Source organism: Lycorma delicatula, chromosome 8 (genome assembly GCF_047948215.1).
Source record: "Lycorma delicatula isolate Av1 chromosome 8, ASM4794821v1, whole genome shotgun sequence".
Taxonomy (NCBI): domain Eukaryota; kingdom Metazoa; phylum Arthropoda; class Insecta; order Hemiptera; family Fulgoridae; genus Lycorma; species Lycorma delicatula.
Genome location: NC_134462.1, coordinates 114,846,800 through 114,870,976, shown reverse-complemented (window position 1 = coordinate 114,870,976; position 24,177 = coordinate 114,846,800).

Below are 24,177 nucleotides of genomic sequence, written 5' to 3'. Positions count from 1 at the left end.
CCAAGATGTAGTAAATACTTCAAGATTAAACGATTTTAGAAAAACAAAAGGACTGATGAATACCACCAATATAGTAAAACTACGACTCAAAAATTATGTGTGCACAAAGCAATATTTAACTAATATACTGAAATACGATGAGCTTGAAATAGGATACTATACTATAAGGTGTAATTTCATACTATGCATTGTATTCTATAAATGAAGCAGATTTTTTTACTTCCTTGTATGAAGTATAGGAAGTATTGTGATCGCGAAAAATGTCGGTTTTCAGATTTCAACCATCCCTGGATCCCTGGAAATATCGATTTTAACCATCCCTGAATCTATTTTGACTAGTTTCGGCGTGACGTCTGTACGTACGTACGTACGTATGTGAGTTTGTATCTCGCATTACTCATAAACGATTAGTTATTGGATGTTGAAATTTTGGATTTAGGACTGTTAGAACATCTAGTTGTGCACTTCCCTTTTTGATTGCAATCGACTGACCCAAAAATGTCTAATAAAGCCTAAAATCCAACAACTTTTGGATTTTGGACTTCGCCTTAATTGAAGTAATAAGCCCTCATTGAGAGCTTTACAAGATATATCATAAGTGGTAATTATTCTCATTGGTTCCAGAGTTATAGCCAAATAAAGTTTTAATTAATGAAGCGGAAGGCACATCGGTTCGAGTAAGACTTCATCACCTTTCTTTTAACTTTTTTTTTTTTAATTTAAAAATATTGATTTATTAACAATTATTAAACTTTGATTGTAAAAAAACATTTACGATGAATAATATAATTCAGTAATAAAAAAAAATCAGAAGTTATTAATGAAATAAAATTTTATGGAATTTTCATTTTAAAAAATGTGTATATGTAATTTAATAGGCGTACAAGGAAGTCATGTGGTGTCAAAATCAGGTTTTATTAATTTGGCAGATTGTAATTACGAGTCGTTTAACTAATTTAATTGAATTAATGATCTGGTATAATAAATTAAACTATATGTTACTATTTTTGGTTTTTTAAGGCTGAAATCTTTATGAATTAAAAATTGGGTACTGTGTAAGATTTTATATACCTTAAGACGTGTTACTAGCTAACGGGTAAAAATAAGTTTAGTGAATCCGCTTTGACACTAAAAAAGTGAGCAGACTTAATAATATTTTAAATATTCATGTCAAAGCCCTTTAAAATAGCAATTTACCTATTTTCTTTTTTATTAAAGTATAAAAGTTACAGTAGTTTTACCTATTCATAAAATGTATGGTCGACGCATGCACACATACATATCCACTTATGTATTATGTACGTGTATGAGTATAATAATACATTTATTACTCTAATTATGTCAGTTTAATCATTAATAAATTATACGACTTTGTGTATGTAGTGCAGATTTAGGTTGTTGCTTGTTTGTTAGAGAAGAGTCTTTCCTTGAATTAATTGCTACTAAGAACGTTAATATGTTTGCGTTGAAATTACTTTGTTTATGTATTATTTAATTTTTGATGATTCTTTTTGTTATTAGCTTTAATCTTCTATTTTACTGGTTTTTGTTATAATTATTTGTGAGATTTTGTTTTATCTCTTATAGGTTTTTAAAATTTAATTCTTAATTTTATGTTTAAATCGTCTTAAAAAAACAACAGTACGGCTATATATACTAATACACTTTAATAAATATTTATAAAATTGTAAATGTTAAATTTGTTTTTCGGCTAGGTAATTGTACTGTAAATAAAAGAACAAGATTACGCTCCAACAATCGATTACAAGAATGTTGTATAAAATCTAAACCAAGATGGCAGTTATGACTGTTAAAAAAATCATCGTTAATAAACCGTACGGAAAAAATACATATGTTAAAAATAAATTATATAAAAAAGCTTATATCGCCGGCCTCCGTGGCGCGAGTGGTAGTGTCTCGGACTTTCATCCGGAGGTCCGGTTCGAATCCCGGTCAGGCATGGTATTTTCGCACACGCTACAAATCGTTCATCTCATCCTCTATAGCATGCCTAACGGTGTACCCAGAGGTTAAACAAAAAAAAAGAAAAAACTTTACAGGGAAAAATGAATTTTATTATCGATAGACCTTTTTTTTCATCCTTCTGCCCTCTGAGTAAAATCCGCAACTAATACTTGATCCCAAGGGGTGTCCCTCCGACTCTAACGGGCCTCCCCGCCTACCGGCTGTAAGTCTGGCATGACAGGTCAGCCCGCCGGTTCCGGATCTTTTCTCTTTCACCCTTTGTCTCAAACCCCCGGTGATGGAAATGAGCCCGACTACGCTGTTCCCAGGAATCATCATCAGGAGCCCGGGACTATCTTTTGGTTTTTTTTCATATTTCTTTTTTGTGGTACTTCACTTCCGCCGCTGTAATATCTCCTTCTTATGTACCCCTTGGTAGGGGGAGCCCGACCCGGCTATGTCGTTCCAGGGACGCCTATCTCGGACCAGAGCGATCATCGCTTTCTATTCCACTTTGCAGATATCTATATAGTTGGTTCTCGTGTCTTTCCCTTAGAATCGACGTTCCTCACGTACTCAGTCAGGTATTCTTTAACGACTCTGCGGACCAGAGCCTATAATCCTCCCACTTTGTCGCAGTGATGTGGATAACTAGGCCTTCAACTTGTCTCCACTGTTGGAGGTCAGCTACCATATAGTGCGACTATATTCTCCGGGTCAATGTTAGTAGACGCCTATCCCGTTACACATCCGACCTCTTAGGACATCGGAAAAACATGTGTCCCGGGGAATCCTATTCCCCGCAGTATATACATTCACCAACCGGCGGCCTGTTAAAGCGGTGCAGATACTCGCCAAATTCTCCGTGTCTTCATAGCATTTGGGTCCGTGGTTGTTAGTTTCCCCGTGTCCACGCTTGAGCCATATATTCAGATCTGTTTTTAATGTGTGTGTCTACATACCCTAAGTAGTAATAGACCAACTTTCTTGCCATTCCTGACGTAGAAGTTGATTGGCAGTATTCTTGGCCATCCCTTCGTACACTTGCTTCCTGCTGAACAATTCCTGGTATTGGTGGCATACCAGCGATTACACTTGCCGCCTCCATGGAGATGATTTGCTTGGGATTTTTCCCGCCACCACCCCATTTGTTCGCCTAAAGCATAAAACCGTCTGTGCCACAAGCGGTTACTGAATCTCAAAACAGTTTACCGACCAGTGCCCAAATGGCTCCTAGAGCTTACCTAACAGCGTGAGCAGACAAAGCGCGGTGCCGTACTACACCACCAGTTTACGTGTCCCAACCGCTCATTTGTCATATATTTACTAAAACGGGTAGGCGCACTACGTCAACTAATAAAAATTAATATGACATCCATATATGAAATTTTACTTCCTCTAGACAGCAATTCGCTGCCACGCCTAGGTCGCTGAATGCCAGCAAGTTCCTGTCCACCATATTAAAACGCTTGGCTGGTAATCAGCCATGCTAATTGGCTGGTAGTCAGCCATATATCTCCAGGTTAACTTCCGACAACAGTGAGGTAGGAGTCTTTTTCTTAAGTAAACTACTGATGTCGGTTGAACATAGCAGCCGCATCAAGGAACTCTTACACGGTCCGACAATGCGGCTCTCGCCACACTGACGCCGCTTGTCAGTGGCCAATTTTCCCCTTCACCTCTAACAATTTCGGTTTTTAGATGTCAACGGAAATATCCATTTTGACTATTCCTGATATCAGTTTGACTAGTTTCGGCGTGATTTCTGTACGTAAGTATGTATCTATATATCTCACGTAACTCAAAAACGATTAGCCGTAGAATATTGAAATTTTTGGTTTAGGACTTTTATAAAATCTAGTTGTGCACCTCCCCTTTTGATTGCAATCGACTTGACCAAAAATGCCCAAAAAAAACTAAAAATCCAAATTTTTTTGATTTTGAACGTTTTGTTAACTGCAGTAATAAGCCCTCATTGAGACCTTTTCATTAGTGGTACTTATTTTCATTAGTTCCAGAGTTATAGTCAAATAAAATTTTAATTACGAAATATTTGGATCTTACAAGGGGAAAGCACAGCGGTTCGAATCCGACTTCATTTCCTTTTTTTTTTTAACTTTTTTTTAATTTAAGTATATTGATTTACTTATAACTGTCGACCCCTCTGATTGTAAAAACAAATAATAATTCATTATTAACAATAAAAAAATAAAAAAGATCAAAAGTTATTGGTGAATTAAAATTTTATGTACTTTTAAGAATGTGTATATATAATTTAATAGGTGTACAAGGAAGTCATGTGGTGTCTACATCAGAATTGATGAAACATCTGATTATTCTTTTTTGTTTTCGTTTTGTTGACGGTTACATCTTAATAATTTTAAAAAAAACATAGTATTAGATAGATATAAGACTTAGCATTTATTTAAAGAGTAATATAATAAATGAATTTTTATTCCACCGTAATATTTTAGGTAAGATCGTTGAATACTTTTTGAATAACTTTCAATTTATTAAAAAATTTGAGAATCGTATCTCACTTTCAAATGAAATAGGTTTAAATGAACTGCAGAAAAAAATGTGTATAAGTAATTTAATAATTAATAGGCGTATAAGTCATGTGTTCTCCACACCAGATTTTTTTAAAAATCAGATGTGCTGCAGCAGAATTTTAAAAATTCTGAAGTTATATAAAGTAATGGCTGTGATCTGATAATTGAGGTATGGCTGTGATCACACAACGGAAGGTATGGGTTGATCGCGCGAGAACTACGTCAAAAGTACGGGCAGAAAAGATATGATCTTTTAGATCGGTAAAAGGCTGTTCTAGATGGGACCGTTTTAGGAACGAATATATAAGAAGAGAGTTAAATATATATTTTTTTTAATTAACGAATTTTACAATACAAAGATAAAATTGGCTTCATTATATATCTAGATTGGATAATGATAGGTGGGTTTGGCAAGTAATTGATTATAAACCAATAAGAAAGAGAAGTGTGGGGTGACCGCTGAAGAGGTGGTATGAATTTGCTTAAAGTTAGTACAGGTTTAATACCTATCCAGGATGGCAAGAAGAAGAATGTTGCCATGTCTATGCCTAGGAAATTAGCCTCTTTTTTGGAAAAACTAAATCCATCGAAAGAGCTGGGATTTATAAATTATTTTGTTAAGATAGTTGCATAATTTTCAACACGTTTGGAAAACTAAAATTAAGATATTGAAACTGGAACATAGAATTTGGATCATTATAAAAATAGAAGACCAAGAAATAGGATTAGCCTAGTATTTCCTGGAAACTGATCAAAAAATTACTTTATTACAAACGGTTATTTTAAAAATGATAGAAAAATGATAGGGGGACAATCTCCAATAACCTATTTGAAGTTTAAATTTTAAAAAAAATTAAAAATCCTTTTGTGAAAGTTCTCAATGTTAAGAAGATTAAATTTATCCACCATTAAAATTCTACGCATTAAAAACTCAGTTTAAAAAATTGATTTTTTTAAGGGTTATCATTATCTCTTTATATTTTTTCAATAGATTTTTTGTTTACTTTGTTTACAGCAGAATAAATCTTCGAAGAAACCACTTCGTATACGGTTTGCTAATAATAACTAATGATAGGTATGAAAAATAAAAGGATAAAAGCTGACTTCCTATCTTTTCTTAATTGAATTATCCGCAGTTAAACATTATTTTAATGGTGTTTTAGTAGTTCAATTATACTTCGTGATAAAAACTGCATCAAAACCGTGCAAGCAATATAATTCAAGTGTAATCTCTTAATTGTAATTAGAAAATGGAAAAGAGTATTTTATTAGAGATGTACGTAATTTTGCGATGTTTGTGGTGTATGTGAATCTTTTAAGGGTGGATGTTTTAAAAGCTGCATATCCAAATTCAATTAGATGATGAAAGGTGCACTAATTTTTCAAAGGAACGTTTACTGCATGCTCATTAGCGTTTGTGCACGCGTATGAACGCCTTTGTTTTTGTATTTAAGCTATGTAACCTATTTTATAAACGTTAAAATTGCATGTTTTATAAAAGCTTAACTGCTAAAAATAAAGGCTTTAACAACGAAAATTTAATACATTAAATTATTAAATCGTTCTACCGCCTACTATTTAAGTTACTTTTAAAATTACGTGGAAACAACTCCGTTATTTTTCCCTTATTTCTTTAACCTATTTATTAAATATATTTATTATCTTTTGAACAATATATATTCTGGCGTCGTTTATAATAAATTAATTAAGACGTATCCATTACCAGCCTACAAAATATATACTGGATTAGATCGTTTACTAATGATTATGTCAAAGAATTACAATTTTTTTTTTTACCTTAAGACGAACTTTTACTTTTGCCATATTTCCCAAACTTTTAACACATATAACTGCTTCCTTTTTTCTCTCTCACATGGTGGTTGCATGTCAGACGACAATCAAAATGTAAAACCCAGATACGTTATGAGATCAGCATTTGGGATAAAAATATTTTCCTGCTGGACCTGTGGGTATTCTTCTTTCCTCATTGTAAACGGTATATTACTGGACTTCGCTGGATTAACTTTGATTTTCCACTTAGTTGGCCAGCCGTTGATCGGATCCAATTCAGATTCTAGTTTATCTGAAGCTAGTATTGGGTCATCGTCGACCGCTAAGATTGCCGTGTCATCTGCGAACGAGGCAACAGCAATATCGTCGCAATTTGGAAAATCAGTAATGTAGACAGAATATAAAAGAATCTGTTTAAATAACACGTAGAAATTCAGATAAAATTAACACAAAAAAAATGAACTAGCTCGCATACCTCAAATTGTGAGCCAAGAACTATGTAGTCACTTTTGTTTATTTTAAAAAGCGTTCTACCAAAGCGTTAACCAAAAAACACAATCTGACCATAAAAAAATTCCTGAAGAATCTATATATGTGGGTTTGTTTTTTACTTGATATCTTCAGACTGGATGAACCGATTTGGACGAAATTTGGCATAGTGATTTCTATATATTCAGCATTGACGCTATTTAATTTTGATCACTATAGATAGGTCAAGCGGGCAGGGATATAGAAACCTCGTGCTTCCCGTACCCGAAAATTTACTTCAAAGGGTTGGTCAATATTTTCACACACTTTACTTTAGCTAATTATCTTTAATTTTTACTTCTGTAATTTGGATACCTTTCATAGCAAGTATAAGTAACTAAGACTTTTTTTTATGATATTAGTTGTAAACACCATAAAGAGGTGACGAAAAGAGCATTGTTTTTTTTTTTTGTCGTTTCTAGACTCAAAGTCTCGTTCTTTTACTAATTAGATAATTCCGTTATAATAATCACTTCTGCTACGAGTTTGAAATTTCACTGAGGGATGGGGATAATAAGCCATTTTTTCCTTCTCCTTTCGTCAGTTATCATTTTGGTTGATATCTTCAGACTTTATAAACCGTTTTTCATAATATTTTTTGAACAAAAAATAGGATTTTTCCGTTGCTTTTTTCGTAAATTATTGTTTTGCTTGATATCTTCTAATTATTTATTTTTATAAAATTTTGAAAAATGGCTTCTGAGATTAGATTTTTTTTTTTGTCTTCAGTGATTTGACCGGATTGATGTAGCTCTCCAAGATTCCCTATCTAGTGCTAGTCGTTTCATTTCGGTATACCCCTTACATTCCAAATCCCTAACAATTTGTTTTACATATTCCAAACGTTGCCTGCCTACACAATTTTTTCCTTCTACTTGACCCTCTAATATAAAAGCGACTATTCCACGATGCCTTAATATGTGGCCTATAAGTCTGTCTCTTCTTTTAACTTTATTTTTCCAAATGGATTTATCTTTTCTTCTCAGGTACTCCGATCGTCCAAGTTTCACTTCCATATAAAGCGACACTTCAAACATATACTTTCAAAAATCTTTTCCTGACATTTAAATTAATTTTTTATGTAATCAAATTAAATTTCTGTCTGAAAGCTCGTTTCGCCTGTGCTATTCGGCATTTTATGTCACTCGTGCTTCGTCCATCTAGTAATTCTACTTCCCAAATAAAAAAATTCTTCTACCTCTATAATTTGTTCTCTTCCTATTTTCACGTTCAGTGGTCCATCTTCATTATTTTGAATTACATTTCATAGATTATTATTTACATTTAATTTTGATTAGAATTTTCCAGAGGTTCCGGGTTTGAATCCCATTTAGGCAAGGCATTTTCCATGCGTTTCAAGTTTTCATCTCGGCTTACGACCTTAGCAGTTAAGCACATAATTAAAAAAAAAATGTATGGTTACAATTGGTCAGAAGGGTAAGGAAATGCAATCATCATGGTTTTCGTATTTCAAAATTTTAATGCTGAATATAATTTCGATCGATATCTTACGAATCTCATGCACTTTTTTTTTTGTATCTCATTAAACCCTAAATTAACGGGGTGAAAGAAAAAAAAAACATTTCTTCACTTTTTCGAATATTTTTAAATTTTCCTTATTTATTGGTTTAAGAAATGTTACAATATAAAAATTTTCGCAATTTTATTTTTGAATTGTTGGTTAAGGAAAATATGATCTATACTTTTATTTTATTTTTAAGAGATGGAAGATACCAATTTACGGGCGCCGAAGCAGTGTCGGACTCGCTAACAGGTTCCGTAAGATAGTAAAAATGGCGTATGTATTCCTGCGCACTACCGACTAAACCTCCACTCCTCCTAAGAATGGCTGGTAAATCATTACTTCAGAAGAGGGAGGGTAAGCGCCCACACATATATTAAGACAACAAAGCAAATAGTAAGGCACATAAACACACAAAAATAGATCCACACATAACTAAAAAACAACAGGATAGAACAACACCAAACACACTAGAGCCAAACATATCAACACGTATACACAACATCCGCGCACAATTAGAATCTATACTTAGGACTATTTAAATATTTCGATAACGGTTTGTCATAAAATTGAAATATTTTTCATAAGTAGTTGAATGACAAAAATGTAACCACTTAAGGTTTCCGGTCGAAATATTTACTGAAATTTAATCGTTTAATTTTTTTATTCCTATGTAATTGACGTGGTTTGGTGGATTGGGTTCAGTAGTTTTTGTAAATAAAAATGCGTTCTAGATGCTTCTTGTAATGAGATGTTTGCATCCATCCAACTTGCTAAAGAATAAAAGCAGAATTTATGATTTCATTATCATTCATCTATTTATTAATTTTACTCGATGTTAATTAACTTTGGAATTCATATTGTAACAGTTTTAACAACACAAAATCTGTCGGTTAAGGTTTATTTCGTTATTAAATCGTATTTAATTAAAATGTATTGTAATATGATTTTTGATATTACAGTTTTCTTTCTTTATTGTGTCTGTGTTTTGATTCATTGTTTTCATCAGATAAGGTATGTTTGATCACTACACGTTAGAATGCTTTTGCGAGAAATGTAGAACAGTTCATTTACTCTATTTTACCATTATCTTCTACAGAAATTTTTTTCAATGAGCAATCTAATCGCGTACACCTATCAGTTGCGGTAACGACCTACCACGTTTGATATTCTATTAAAACATTACGCCGCAATCTAATTGAATTGAACAGATAAAATCTGTTTTTAGTAATTTTATCTTTTTACGGTTGAATTTTTGGTACCGCATAAAAAACTGTTCCTGTTTTTCCTGCGGAAAATTAACAGTATTATTTGACAGCATCGTATCTCACCGGAAATGGAGGGTCGGAAAAGCATTTTTCATAAATTACGTTACATTGAATCGTCGGGTCGGGTCGGGTCGTTCCTGCGGTGAAACATTTAACATTTATAACTGGAATATGGAAAGAGCGCATTTACGTTACTGTAACGGAAGAAGGGTGAGCGTCAACGGACGCAACTTGTGCGATATCAGTAGCACTAATGACGTGGCCCCTTCATGACGACCAAGATATCACATCGGCTTATTGCCTACAACAAGCACGAGTTTGCTTTTAATATCACCAGTAAATATGTATATATAGACACTCCTTTCATTTACGCTCTTACTTATTTCACTGAAAATGTTTGCTCTCGAACGTGCCATATTTAATCTTTCCTTCTATTTCCCCTACATTTTCTTGGTGTGTAATCATTAATTTTCCATTCGTATGTTTTGTGTGTGTAGTACTGCGGGTTTACGTTGAAATTAGAATGCGGAGTAACGCGTAAATTGTATTTTTTTTCTCTTAAATATAAACGTCTGAGTAATATTATAATTTGTTCATTTCAAGTTTCGTAAATTAGTTCATTTGTTACTTCGTTTGTTTTGTACTTATACAGATATAATAAAAAATCAACGATAATGTACATTCATATAAACAAGTTTTTCCTGTTAAAAATCCCATTGTATTCTTATTTCATTTTCCTGTAAGTTTTGTTGGCTGAACTCAAAATCTCCTATTCACCTCCTTATTATTTTTTTAAAGATAATTTAGACGAATTTATCCGGTATGAATATAAGAATCTCAAATATTCCCCTTTTTGTATTATATACTAATGAAGTAAGGGGGTACATCCAGTGGTTCGCAGGCTGTTTACGGTGAGCGTAGTTGGAATACGGTTTGAGCTGACCCCTACTGCGAGTGGCTCCCCCATCTGGATTATAGTAGGACGTTTAAATTTTCATAAACGAATGAATGAACAATTCAATTTTTTTTTAACTGGGAAATTATCTCCCTCTCGGTCAGTGAATTGACGATTTTTTGTATTACTAGATGTTTTTTTTTTTTTTTTTTTTTTTTGTTTTATTTGTCCAGGAGTGGGCTAATAAAATTCTAGTAAAATGTTTTGTATTGATATATTTGATAATGTATATTTTAGTTTGTTATAATCTGTGTATAGCTTTGTATCTCAGAAACAATTTAATTAACACTAATCAGATTTAGTATAACATCTTATGTATTACGTCATTCATTATATTAAATTTAAAAAAAATATGAGTTCTACAGAATTTTGATATACTACAAATATCTCGCTTGAACGAAATGGACTTGATTTTTTTTGGTGGGGGGGAACATGACTTACCAATTTTTTACCAAATGAAATAAATCATCAATAATACAATTTTAAGTAGTATTATTGAATATTCTTTTAAAAAATAATTAAAAACCCCTCATTCTAAAGCAGAAATCAATTTAATTTTTATACATTTTTACGTGGTTTAACATTTTCTAAATATCGAAACGAAACATTTTTATTATATTACCCTCCAACCCTATGTACTCGTATATAAGTTAGATAGACTATTCTTTAATTTTTTTAATATTTCAACCTATTACATTACAAGACAGCACAGTTTTCAACGTACACAGATGTAAGATATAAATTGTAATTTTCAACGAACGAACAGTTCGTTAATGAATTCAATATGATTGTGTGTACACGTTCAACCACATATTTGTTTTGATTTCGGATTTGAATTAGAGGATTGCAAAAATATACGAATTGCCGCGATCGGCCGACGAGTTTACCTCAAAATGGCCGCCAAAATGAAAACTTTGTAATAATTATTACACATTAACTGTGTAATCTATCAAGTTGGTTTAAACGTACTAACGTAAGGTTTACTACAATGTATACAATATATAAATATCTATTGTAAATCAAGTGTAAGACCCCAAAATGGTTGAAAAATAAAGTTTTAGTAATTGAAAAAAATAAAATGTAACATAAAACCGCCAAATCACGAGATAAATAAATTATATTAACTTAGCATGTGTAGAGTATACCCACCGAGTTGGTCTAGTGGTGGACGTGCCTTCCAAAATCAGCTGATTTTGAAGTCGAGAGTTCCAGCGTTCAAGTCCTAATGAAGCCAATACCGGTGTTCTTTGGTGGTTGGGATTCAATTAACCACACATCTCAGGAATGGTCGAACTGAGACTGTACAAGACTATACACTACATTTACAATCATACATATCATTCTCTGAAGTATTATCTGAAAGGTAATTACCGGAGGCTAAACAGGAAAAAGAAAGAAAGAAAGCATGTGTAGAGTAAGTAGAAATTAAAGATATTGACATTGTTAGAAATTAATAATTGAGAGAACAGTAATAATAATAAGAATGTTCGTTCGGGAAAGTCTTTTTAGACTTTTCATTGATAACTGGTATTTAAATGAATATTATTAAGAAATATCAGATATAATTAAAAAAAAAAAGAAAAAAAAGATTATAATATATTCTTTACAAAATCGTTTCTATCTGATTACTGAAGCTGAGATATATATGTTAAAAAAAAAAATTCTCACTACCATTGAATTAATTATTAAAATGACATAAAACCTAACACAACTAAAGATGAAGTTGGTATTTTTATAGCATAAAGATCACTTTTTTCTGCAATTATTCTTTAAATGTAAACAACGCATTTCTTTCTGTTTAAATAATTTCATAATAAAATATTCTAGAAGAAAATAAATATTATAAGAATATATATATATATATATATATATATATATATATATATATATATATATATATATATATAGTATATTTTTATATAAATTGGCTTTATTAAGCTTTTGGTACTTTTTTTAACACGTATTACAAGATAACAACTCAAACTCAAGTTCGTTGAAAAGTTTACAATTTTAACACCTGCATTATTATTATTTATTTATTTTTATTTTAAGGGTTTTTATACACTACAAGCAAATTTCTACAATCTAGAAGGTTATTTCTTGCACTCACCTTTCCATTTAACTTTGTCACTCCAACTGTCAAGGTCAATCTTTCTTCTCTGGCCCGCTGACACCTTATATTCAACGAATCCTAGTTCGTTCTCTCTTGTAAGGAAACTCAAAAATCTTTTGTTGGAATCCTATTTTTTGCCATTCGTATCAGATGCTTTTACCATGCCACCCGCATACATTCCGTACTTTCAACTGATTTTTTATCTTCATTTGTGCTTGAATATTTTCACTTCACACACTATCCCTGAGCGTCAGACTGCAAAATATTTTCCAATACTACATCTCTACATCTCTATTACAACCAACCTCTGACTTTTTGCACTTGTGGTTCATTTTCGATTCGTAAAAAACGCATGGTTCTATAATGGATGTAAAAATTAAACGTTTAATCCATTTCATGGTGTTATAATCTCAGAAAATGTGTCTCACTGCCTACTCTTCATAACTATCCGAGGTTAAATTACTCCTAATTATTTACATTATTTACGTCCAGAATCATCCCAGCCATCGTACTAAATTAATTGGATCTGCTTCTTTTTTTTTTTGTCTTGAGTCATTTGACTGGTTTGATGCAGCTCTCCAAGATTCCCTATCTAGTGCTGGTCGTTTCATTTCGGTATATCCCCTACATCCTACATCCCTAACAATTTGTTTTACATATTCCAAACGTTGCCTGCCTGCACAATTTATTCCTTCTACTGTCCCTCCAATATTAAAGCAACTATTCCAGGATGAATTAATATGTGGCCTATAAGTCTGTCTCTTCTTTTAACTATATTTTTCCAAATGCTTCTTTCTTCATCGATTTGTCGCAACACCTCTTAATTTGTCACTTTATCCAACCAGCTGATGATGCCGCAACACCACTTTATCCATCCATCTGATTTTTAACATTCTTCTATAGCACCGCATTTCAAAAACGTCTAATATTTTCTTCTCAGATACTCCGAACGTCCAAGTTTCACATCCATATAAAGTGACGCTCCAAACATATACTTTCAAAAATGTTTTCCTGACATTTAAATTAATTTTTGATCTAAATAAAAGCTCGTTTCGCCTGTGCTATTCGGCATTTTATATCGCTCCTGCTTCGTCCATATTTAGTAATTCTTCTTACTAAATAACAAAATTCTTCTATCTCCATAAACTTTGCTCTCTCTATTTTCACATTCAGTCGTCCATCTTCATTATTTCTACTACATTTCATTACTTTCGTTTTGCTCTTGTTTATTTTATTGCGGTAGATCTTGCGTAGGACTTCATCCATGCCGTTCATTCCTTCTTCCAAATTCTTTTTACTCTCAGCTAGAATTACTATATCAGCAAATCGTGGCATCTTTATCTTTTCACCTTGTACTGTTACTCCGGATTTAAATTGTTCTTTAACATCATTAACTGCTGATTCTATGTAAGAGTAAAAAGTAACGGAGATAGGGAACATCCTTGTCGGACTCGCTTTCTTATTACGGCTTCTTCCTTATGTTTTTCAGTTATTACTATTGCTGTTTGGTTTCTGTAAATGTTAGCAATTGTTCTTCCATCTCTGTATTTGAATCCTAATTTTTTTTAAATGCTGAACATTTTATTCCAGTCTACGTTATCGAATGCCTTTTCTATGTCTATAAATGCCAAGTATGTTGGTTTGTTTTTCTTTAAACTTCCTTCTACTATTAATCTGAGGCCTAAAATTGCTTCCCTTGTCACTATCATTGTTCTGAAACCAAATTGGTCTTCACCTAACACTTCTTCCACTCTCCTCTCAATTCTTCTGTATAGAATTCTAGTTAAGATTTTTGATGCGTGGCTAGTTAAGCTAATCATTCTGTATTCTTCTCATTTATCTGTTCCTGTTTTCTTTAGTATCATGACTATAACACTCTTTTAGAAGTCTGACGGAACTCCACCTTTTTCATAAATATTGCACACCAGTTTGTATAACCTATCAATCGCTTCCTCACATGCACTGGGCAGTAATTCTACAAGTATTCCGTCTATTCCAGGAGCCTTTCTGCCATTCAAATCTTTTAATACTCTCTTAAATTCAGATCTCAGTATGTTTCTCCCCTTTCTTCCTTTTCGACTTCCTCTTCTTCCTCTATAACCTCATCTGCTTCTATCGCCAATAATTGAAACTTGCTCCTATTTATCTCCAGTCTGTCCTCTCTCATACTCCTTAATCAAGCACTTTGTTATGCAAGTAACATCACTTGTATGCTGTACCAATATCACCTACTCATCGGTAAATATAAGCGTGGGCACAGTATTTTCATCAATTTGTACTCCTATGCACTTGCATTTCCGACACTATCTTTTTTTATAACAAAAGTAAAAACAACTTAAAAAGAGCTACAAAAATGGAAAAAAACATTGCTAAAGACCTTTCATGATCAAAAGCTTTTCTCACAAATCCAGCTTAAATTTTAATGTACCTTTTTTCATACAGATATGTTATAAAGCATATAAACATTTTCATACAAGCATTTATTGAAACGAAACTTATATCATTTGCTATCAAATCCTCCTAAAAATTATTGATTGTCGCGCTCAAATTTAAAAATAGTAAGGATAGACTTCTGAATCGCTCTAACTTCTTTCCGATCAAGTGCTTAATACTAAAAAGATTATCCGTTTATGGTCTTTCGTGGGAAAACCATTCCGCTCTTCCACTACAATAGTAAAACGTACAGTCGCCCTTTACTGGCATTTCCCTAATTTTTCTATAATTTACACAATTTGTCTTACTTCGTTTCGTTATAGTTTTTCTTCTTTTTATACTTTTAATAAAACAGTAAGTAAATATATCAATAAATGTAATTTTTTTTTTTTACTTAAAAAAAGAGGAAGGATAATTTTTAAGCTACACATTCAAATTCCGAGAAATCATTTGCAGTATTTTCACTAGTCTTAAATTTGACTAAACTTGCGTACAGAATTTAACTTCGAAATCTTTTTCCAAATAATTCTTTTTACTGGAAAAAATAACTTTTTAACTATTTTTTATTGAAAATAGACATGTAATACTGTGTTTTTACTGTTCAAGGTAGTATAAGGTATAAATATTTATAGATTATATATTTTTTTCTAGATAATACACTACGTGATTTTATCTTTTGTGTGTTATTTGTCGATAGTTTGGCTACTGAAACTAGGTTTATGGGGTCAAATTTTTGTTATAACTTTAAGTAAATGTTAACTAATTCCGGAGAAAATTAATAGGTGATAAATAAATAATGATTCAAAAAGTATCTCGTTGGACAGCTTAAATTATTTGTTAAATTAAGTTATTATTTATTAAACTGACTTGTAACTGAATTTATTATACCTTTGTCTCATTAAAACTCCTCCGTTAAATTAATACTTAATATTATCAATATCCTTCAGTAATTCATGACAAAAAAGACGTAGACTTATAATAAAGACGTAGACGTACAATTTAATCCTTTTTAAAATTTTACTTCTAGTTAAGAACGTATTCTAATTTCTAATTACAAAGAAAATGACATTTTTTTAATGAATTTTTAATAAGTCTAAAAATCCAGTGAATACCAGAAAATGTTCATATTCTTTGTGTATACTCAACCATTGTTAAATGAAATTGAAGATAATTTAGTTATTTATTAAAATAGAGTTTAAGTAAATATGAGTTTATCAGATGTTCTTCTCCACTTATTAATTCTCAGGTTAAAAACAGGAAAATGTGTTTATACCTACTGCTGTTTGTGTCATTAAAGTTACGTACTATCTAATTCACATGTAATTGGAGATTTCTATTCTGAAATTTGGTTGATCAGCGTGACAATATATAATAACATTTTTAAGTATTTTAAATCGCTAACAGTCCACTTCCAATTTAGGTGGCACATCATACGACAGGTTCATTTGGAGGGTAACGACATACTTCCTTCTTCAACGGTATATCGATAGCATTCTGTTCGTAGTTAATGTATTCTTGCTAAACTCGTAATAAACTTCTCTTTATTAAAACTTTGAATAATGAATTCAATTTTTGGTATGCTGGTTTGTTGAATAATTCTTTTTTTGTGGTGTAATGTGTATTTGTAAATATAATAAAGATATTGTACAATATAAAAATATTGTTCACTAGTGATTTTTATGTATTAATATAAAATTCTCATTTTATACCTGGAATTTTTATATATAAATAAAAAATAAATTTTAGCCGTTTAGTCGTGTTCGACTTTGTAATTTCATGTTGGAATTTTCCTGGCAGGTTTAAGGGGTAGTTTGCCATTGCTTTCCCGGTGACTTTAACTGAAACCCATTCACCAAAGAACATCTCAATTCCCTCCCGAGAGAGAAGAACACCCGCCTTGTGACATGTCTGGTTGCCACACTACCCCCTCCGTTCGTAGATATTATTGGCTTAATCGGAGGACATCTTCTTGCCCTCAAACCGATCAAATTCCTCAGTCATCAGTTCAGCCTCGATTAGATGCCACTGATGCAAATGCCTTGAAAGACATTTCCATCAGTAAATTCCGCCCTAGTCAAAATTTGCCTTCTTAGAAGACATCAGATACCTAACTCTACCACGTAGCCCTCAGGAACTGCTAAAACTAACTGCCTACCCACGGAGGTTTTAATAAATTAAAATATGTTAGTGGTTGGAGTGCTAACCAAGTGTAAATGAAAGTTCCAGAGGATCTCAGGTCTGGTCCGTTCGGGAGCTGAGTATAACCCCTAGTCTCCCACTTCGCTCAAACTTTGAGGACCGCTTGGATTTAACGCTAATTGATCGCAACTAACACTTACTTATTTCCCTTAATAAGTGCACTGCAAATCAACAAATCGCCATGCTAAGTGAGTAAACCGTACCTGAGAGAGTAAAAACATGCTCCCAAGCACGACCACCATTGATACTTGAATTAACAAACCTGGGCACACTGCCAAGCACGTCTACCTCTGGCCGATCAAACTGCCCAGGTGAATTCTAGCCACCCGGGATACTAACATTAAATAAACCCTTGGACGCCAGTGCATGTGAAGTGCAGTGAAAGGCGAAACCCCCGAACTGACATAAAAATTCAGCAAGTCAGGAATCTTCTTTCTTTGGATCCGAATGCCAGTAGGTTGGTTGACGTCCAGAGATAACATCTACCCGCATCCCATCAACAGACACTTTTAGGGACCTTCCACGTGTAGTCAGTCGTAAGCCGAGATCCCCAGAATATATTTTTTGCGTTCCAGTCACCTCCCGCCATGAACCGACACCCAAGTGTGCCAAAATACTCACAAAACATGCCACTGGTTATGGTGTGACGAGGGGGACAGTAGATTGCAGATAGTTTCAGAGACCGTAACCAGTCCAAGATCTCAACTGAGGTCGCCTAAATGTGGGCGGTGCTGAACGGAGGTAGCTGATTGGACCGTAGCCCAATTCTTATCACAATCGCAGTACCCACATGTGCCTTTCCATCAGGGTGGTTGGTTGTGTATACTGAACAGCCTCTAATTCTAAAATAGTTCCTATCAGAAAAATGATTTTACGAAATAAGATCGACATTTAGCAACTCGCAGAAGATCAACGTCTCCAGTTCCTCTCTATGATTCATTACACCATTGATGTTCCATACAGCGAGTTTCAGTCAATTTCTCATCCACAAAGTTTAGAAATTACCTTCATCAGCAGACCTAGGAGGTTCGTAGTCTATTGAACCAAGAACTGAACCTTACTCGCTGGCTTCTCAAATCTACCCAGTGTAACCGAAGGCTTATTATCGGTTCCCGCCACTGCCTTAGCGAAGGACCTGGAATGCGGAGTCCAATGAATTTTGCCATTGTCACAGTTATTATTATCTGCATTACTAGAGCTAAAGACGGGAAATCATGGCTTAGGGCGTAAAATTTGCCTCTCAGTCCCTTTGACCTCGCAGAAACGTGCTTCGGTGCATAACTCATCCTCCTCTTCTCTTTCCTTTCAAGGATCTCCTTATAGACCCTGCAACCTTTATAATTTGCAGGTTGATCCTTATGGCATAAAGCACAAATAACCGGTCCCTTGAATCGCCGGGGAATCCTTGTCTCCCTGCTCACTTCACACAGCGAATCGGCCTCGTGCAATTATGTTTAATGTGACCGTACCGTTGCCACTTCATATATTACACCAAGTTCCAAATTTACGAAAAAAGTTGCGAACGGCTCCTTCGTTACTCGGTGGCGAGCGTTTACGATGCTCCGAACCTTGTGCCCTTGACTCTCAATTTCCTGTTGTATAACTGCAATTGGGATCGAATGGTCAATATTCTTAATCACCACTCGAAACGTGCCTCTCATCACGCCTCATGAAGGTATGCTGTATCAGATTATTTTCGCGAACAACACGAATTATTTTCTGCAGCTCTCAATATCCTGCAAAAACAGCCGAAATTGTTTACTGTTTATTATTCTCACGGTGTATTTCGCCTTGTTGATCACCGACTCCAACAACTCATTCAGCTTCGTGATATCCGAAATATCATACAATATTATCGGAGGCGGCTTAACCTCTTCTTTTTGTGTAGCAGCACTTTCAGTTTCCTCCACCGGCAGACCTTAGAATCTATTCGAGAGAGGTATGTCAAACCAGGAGTCGTGTCAGCTACGGCAGCGTGGGTAAAGCCGGCACCGTTTGCCATGGTAAAGGGATCGAATCGAGTCCGTAATATCAGAGTAACTGCTATTACCCAAATGACCACTCATATTTCAACTATCTCATTCCTTATTAATTTATCTCCGCGACGACTTCCGTTGATCCCGGTAGAAGTAATTGAATGAGCCACGTTTTCTATTTACCAGTGTGTTGTTGTTTACAGTCTCGAAGCTGCCGTCCGCTGAGTGGTTGCTATGCGGAACAGCTGGATACTGGTCAATAGCAAAGCCACGACCGCTAGGTTATGTAACCTTGCCTAGAAACACTTGTAAATAGATAAATAAAAGCACAACCCTGAGGAAAATAAACATAACTAAAAATAAACTAAAACTAACACATAACAAAAAAAAAAAAAAAAAAATTAAAATAATTGGCTCTAATGAGGAGCGACTTATATGTATATATATATATATATATATTTATATAAATAAATTTATATATATATATTATAATTTTTTTAAATTATTCAATTCTAGACTATCAAATGTTTGTCTCAAAAATTAATAAATGTCTAAATAAATCGACTCGATAAATGTCATTTATATACGTCGTTTATTTAGGTTATTTATAAATGACTATGTATATAGCTTTATTTTTCTCTACCATATCTTAAAAAAAAAGAATTATTAAAGGGTTAAAATTACATCTCATTTTCCGATAATTTTTTAAAGATTGAAACCAACCGATATTAATTTTGAAAACATGTTGTTGAGAAACACATGTTATCTATGAGCTATAAGCTATTTATTAAATGCTATCGGTTATTTACAAATAATATATATGTTCTACGCCTACTTTTATAAAAATAAGATTATTTACGTACAACAATAGATGTATATATTTAGATTTTTGTTGTTGGTAATATTATAACTTTAATTAAAAGAGCGGTTTATAAACAATTCAGATTTTAATTACGAAATCAAGAAGACTTAAGGAACATCTGTTGAAAGTTATTTTACCGCGTGACATTTTCTTCATGTTTAATTATGAAAATGGAATATAGACTTAGGCTATAGACTTATATTCGTTTTGTTAATTACTCAAGCGTTTGCTGTCTAACTGTTAAAACATCTATAAATCTTAAGCCCTTAATTAAACGTGTAACAACTAAATGAAAACTGACAATGGCATCACAATTCAAAACAGGAATCGTATTTTGAATTACTAGGTGTAATAATTTATTAGGTATATTCTCTAATATTAAAATAAATTTCGTATTTGTTTTTATCTTTTGCATTCTATGGGGAATTTATTTTTTTGTTTCGTTAAAAGTTAATAATTTATTTGTAAAATATTATTTTATATTTATTTTTGCTATCCTGCCGTCGTAGTTCTAGAGCTATGCTGCAAGAAGAAAAGTACGGTAATCAGTCAAAAAATGGGATGAGGGTTTTTTCATTTCTCGACATTTCATGCCCCATGTATCAAAATAAACAAAAATTGGTGGTAAGGGGGAGTAATGTTTTTACTTACGTACATATGTACGTGCGTTGGCTTGTTTGAAGCTTAATAACTTTTGACTGGATTTTAATCAAATTTCGTACAGAATTTCACATATATGGGGCAATTTGTAGGTAAAATTTTGGAGTCAATATTTCCAGGGGTAAAGGGGTTTTTTGGAAGTAAATTTCACATAAAACTTTGCAAACATAACCCCAATTTATATTAAGTTTAGTACATGCGTGCGTACTTACCCTAACAATTAAAAAAAAATTTCCCCAAACTTACCACCTTCCCCAGAAATCGAAAAAACTATATTTTTATTTATTGCATATTTTTTAACCGATTTTTACTTCCTTGTACCAACAAAGAAGTATTGTAATCGCGAAAAATTTCGGTTTTCAAATTTCAACGGAAATGACCATTTTGACCATTCTTGAATCCATTTTGACTACTGTGACGTCTGCACGTACGTTTGTATGTATCTCGCATATCTTAAAAACGATTAGCCGGAGAATGTTGAAATTTTGTATTTAGGGCTGTTGTAACATGTAGTTGTGCACCTCTTCGTTTGATTGCAATCGACTGGACCAATAGTACCCAAAATCCAAAAAAATTGGTTTTTGGACTTTTTCTTAACTGCCGTAATAGCCCTCAATGAGTGCTTTTGAATGATATATCGTAAGTAGTACCAATTTGTTGGTTCCACAGTTATAGCCAAATAGAATTTTAATTAATGAAATATTTAGATCTGAATGGGAAGGCACATCGGTTCGAATCTTAATCATTTCCTTTATTTTTTTTTAACTTTTTGTAATTTAAATATATTGATTTATTAATAATTATTAACATCTGATTGTAAAAAAAAAAAACGTTACAATTAATAATAATTCAATAATAACATTAAAAAAAATATATAAAAAAAACTCAGAAGTTATTAGCCAAATTAAATTTTATGTACTTTTAAGAATGTGTATATGTAATTTAATAGGCGTACATGGAAGTCATGTGATGTCCACATCAGATTTTTTTTAATGTCTTCCTAGGCATAGTGGCACTGCAAGCGATTCAAAATAAATAGTTTGAGGGCAATTTTGGTGGTATAAAAATATATACCACCATATAAAAAATGTATAAAAATATTGATTTTTGAAATTTTTTAAAACTGGTTTGGTTTATTTAATTTTTTAATGTTTTTTATTGTAATAATATTACAATATAATTTCATCATGACTTTCTCCCCAACCCAAAAAAAAATTATTTAATTTTTTATTGGTTTTACATTTTTCTGAGGAATTTTTTTCAGTTTCTTCTATTTAATTTAGTAAACTAAGAAAAACAAAAATAAAAATTCTTGGAGGTGGTGAAACAGAGAAAAATACCGATGTTTTTAATTTAAAAATATTTTGGAGTTTATTTAAATATATACTGATAATTTTACAAAAAACTTCATCATAAATTAACCCCTCCCTAAAGAAATATTAAGTAACTTTTTTAATTTAACTATTTTTACACTATAAGAATAAATAACCAATGCCAGGAAAGTATTACAACTTTGTCAGCCTTTTTTATTCTGTTTTTTGGTGGTCAAAATTTCTACAGCTCTATTTTGATAAATTTCTTTCGTTTAAATTTTTATCTTGTATTAAAATAAATTCTTAGGGATGGGTCGGATTCGCAGTTTAATTTTAAAAAATTGTCTTACAGTAGTTGTTAAAAACTATGTTGAATGTCATTTTCATCTGTTTAATTTTTTTCTTAAATGCGTCGTATCTAATAAATTAAAAAAAAACTGTTTTGAGAAAAGGAGTGGAATTCCTTTACAGGTGAAAACAAAAGTTGCAAATATAATTTTTATATGTTGAAAGTTCTTTAAATACATCATATGTGTTAATTATGAAAGAATTTAATTTAACGTACAAAAATTTATTTTTTGTCTAAAGAAACAACTAAACTAAAATTTTTGTTCTACTGTTAGCAGTAGAACAAGCAGTTATGCTTGGAATGTAGTATAATTCTGATGATAAAAAATTCATTTGATTAAGGTAGTCAACTGGAACACACAACTCTTTACTAACAATTTTGTTTTTTTCTGACATTGTCAGAAAGTCATTTTAATGTAAATGATGTCCCAAAATTAACTGATATTTTAAATTTTCCGCAATTTTTTTTTTGGTGGTAAAACCAGAGTACAGATTTTTATATGCTGTTATCAGTAAATACTGAGGTTAAATTATGGAAAATCACACACCTCAACAACGCGCAAAAAGTTTACGAGTTGATAATGAGTTTTCAAAAAAAAAAATAATTTTGGCGATGAGGCACATTTTCTTCTTACGGCTTCGTCAGTAAAGAAAATTTTTGAATTTGAGGATCAAAAAATCCCCCCAAAAAATTGAACACTCTATGCATACTCGACGGGTCATGGTTTGGTGTAGATTTTGGACTGGGGGATTGATTTATTGGACCTTACTTCTTCGAAACTGAAAATGCCGTTACCGTCAATGGAGTTCGATAACGTGAGATGATTTCAAATATTTTTGAATTAAAATTAATGATGTAGATGTGATTTCAACAAGACGGTGCAACATGCCACACTGCCAATGAAACCTTATTGCAAGAAAGATTTAACGGTCATGTTTTCTCGCAGCGAAGTGTTGTAAATTAACCACCAAAATCATGTGACTTGATAGTGTTAGACCTTTTTCTTTGGAGGTCATTCTTAAGGATAAACTATACATTAATAAACCAAAAAATTGAGGAGCTCAAAGAAAAAAATTCGACACAACATTGCCAAACACTTCCCAGCAATTACGTCATCATGTTTAGGGAAATCTGTTCAAAAGAGTGAACATGTACAGCCAAGGTCGGGGCGTTCATTTGTCAGATGATTTGTTTCACATATTACCTCCACGTCACTATTTTCTAATAAAACAAAAATATTATCAATTATCAAATAAAAGATTTTTTATTTTTTATTTTAAAAAATAAAGTGTCAGCTCATTTTGAAACACGCTATATCATAGCTATTGTGACTAAGCATTCTTTGTTTACAATTACTGCTACTTTAACTGAGATCTGATGAAAGGCACTTTATTATTATTTTCTGAAAAGGGCATTGAACCTTAGATTTTCGTAATATTCATTTAAAAAAATAAATTAATATCTTAATCATCACCGAATAACAGATAAATTTATAGTTTTAATTAAGGGAATACAATAATCGTAATAATTACATTTAAAACCAAAAATAAGTCGATGTTGCGTAAGTACAAAAACAAATTAAGTATTATACATAAACTAAATTTACTTTTTAACTTATTTTTATTAGTTCCTATGTAATAATGTTATACGACATGTTAATTAATGAAACAAGGGCGAAGGTCACATATGGA